Source organism: Cynara cardunculus (assembly GCF_001531365.2).
Source record: "Cynara cardunculus var. scolymus isolate 2C chromosome LG 3, CcrdV1, whole genome shotgun sequence".
Taxonomy (NCBI): Eukaryota; Viridiplantae; Streptophyta; class Magnoliopsida; order Asterales; family Asteraceae; genus Cynara; species Cynara cardunculus.
The window spans coordinates 8,991,471-8,994,134 of NC_037530.1; positions in this window are offsets into that span (position 1 = coordinate 8,991,471).

The following is a 2,664-nucleotide window of genomic DNA, read 5'->3' on the forward strand; positions in this document are numbered from 1 at the left end:
TAAACTGTTATTTATGTTGGACCAGAACAAAAGCAGATGAATTGGTGAAACTCATGAATTCAACATGTCCCCAATCCGTCAATATTGGGATTTTTGCATATGAAGTATGTCGCTCTTCAATCAGAAACCGACTTTTATCTCCTTCCTTTAGTTTTCTTACCTCCCACTTATGGTGCATATCTAGAAACTGAGTTCTTGTTCCATAAATCCTACTCTCTTTCTCTCTCTCTCCACACACACACACACACACATATATATATATATATATATATTTTTTTTTTTGAAATGCTTAAACATCTCTTGTTCTAATATAACAAGTCTGTCTCCCAAAGCACAAATGCAAGCAACAACAATGTCCTATATGGTTATGGGCATATCATTGTTATGGTTACTTCACAGGTGAAGCATCATATCTTTTTTGCTCTTCCAGTTGCTGTTTCTAGGCATCTGACTTGAAAGAAAGGAATACAAGATCGTGAACCAAATACGAGAAGCAAATTAAGAGCATGTTTGTTAGCAAGCTTAATGAGTTTTAATAGGACCAAAAGTCTTACCTTGTAAGTGAGAGATAAATTTTTTATCCGTTAAGCACTTACCAAATAAAAGTATGCTTACCAACAATCTATTTTGATGATCATGAATGCTAACCAACAAGGTAAGTATAAATGTTTACCCTATAAGCGTTTAGTAAACGACCTTTTTAGCTAGGTACCCAATTTTCATTGATAAATTAAATGCTAAAAACATCATTTTATCGAGATATATATATATATATATATATATATTATCTTATAAAGCATTTGGCTAAAGCTCTTAAAAACTCTTAAAAACAACCTTTTAAGCATATAGTACTACCAATTAATGCCAGATTACTTAAAAACGACCTTTATTGCTAATAGTACAACCTATTAAAGCCATATCTCTGAAGCCAATCCCTTCTTATCGCCATCCCTAAAACAAATTCCCTATTTTATCGCCATCCCTAATATAAACCCAATCCCTAATCGATTTTCAAACCCATGACCAGATATTTTGATGAAATCGATTTGGGTTATCGCTTCAAACAGATTATTGAGATAGATTTTGATTTCGATTTCTATCTTATCCCTAAACCCAATTCGACTTTCTCGCTATCCCTAATATAAGGATCAATTTGGGTTATCGCTTCAAACAGATTATAAGAGATTTCGATTTATGTTGACTCTGTTTGCAGTTCGAGAATTTGCTACTATCAGTATACGGATTTTGAGGTACGAAGTTTCTTATTTGATCTTTTTTATGTTTCTTAGGGTGTCGAAATTAATGACTTCTGGAATTGTTCTTGTTTTGAACGATTACTGTTTAATTTGGTTGTTTTTGGATTATATAATTTTTCATCGAAAAGTTATTGTTCTAGATTTGATTTGGTACTACCTCCATTCCATAGATTTGTTCTCCATCTTAGCTTAAGTTCTCTATAATCAACTTTCTTGTGTAATTTTAATGCATCTCCTACCTTTACATGCTGTGTTTTTTCTCTCTAGGTACCAGGTGACATTCTACAGTTAAGGTTAAGCCCTTTGGTTTAGATTTGTTCCAAAATGGAGATTGTCTTTATGTTCATTTTGATCATTACTTTTATGTTCATTTTGAATCTACAGTTAAGGTTAAGCCCTTTGGAATCTCTCTTCTCTTGGCAAGGTGGCCCGATCATTATGCTGCAGGTTGTCTTTATGTTCATTTTGATCATTACTTTTAATCAGCTGTGTTAGAATTATCGATGCTTACTCTCTTTACTTTTTATAATTGTTTTTGTTAATTGGATTTTCGTACTGGAGCTGTCATATCAGATTGAAAATGAGTATAGGAATATTGAAGACTCTTATGGACAAAAAAGGAAAGACTATATGAAATGGGCTGCAAATATGGCTGTTGGACTAGGACCTGGCGTCCCATGGGTCATGTGCAGGCAAATGATGCTCCAGAAAACCTTGTATCTTCCTACTCTGTTGACTTACATTCACTAGATGCCATTTGGAATACTTGTGTTGACAGCAACCTAATTTAAGAGTCTGGTTTTGTTTGGATCACAGGTTTTTAATTATTGAAATGTGCAAAAAAGAATTATCAACTCATTATCTTGGTTTGGTTTTTAAATCCTTTTTCTGCAGATAGATGCTTGCAATGGATACTATTGTGATGGTTATACGCCCAACTCCAAGAAGAAACCAGTAATCTGGACAGAAAATTGGGATGGATGGTATGCAAACCTTATCATATTCTTGTTTAGTTTCTCAAACTTTGAACATTTATATGAATTAAACCTGGAGAAGCTTTATAGAGTATGCGGTTAGGTAATCTTTCTGCAACTGTGATCTATGTTCCATCTTATTTGGATCACAAAAGAATTCAGTTATATTTGCATATCATTTGAACTCGATGAAGTTCAGTTTTTGAAAAGGTACACATTGGTTTGATGTACTTTGTGAATGAGAAGAGAGCGATTAGCTGATTGCTCCTTGTGATGCCTCATCTTGAAGGCATCAAATTGGCTTGATTACCATCCTGTTTCATAAAACACGTTGGAAAGTGATAGAGAACAGAAAAATGAAGAAGATGATAGAGAAGGTTTAGGGGGAAGGAAGCTGATGGAATTATGATAAAACAGAAAATACAGAACGGTAT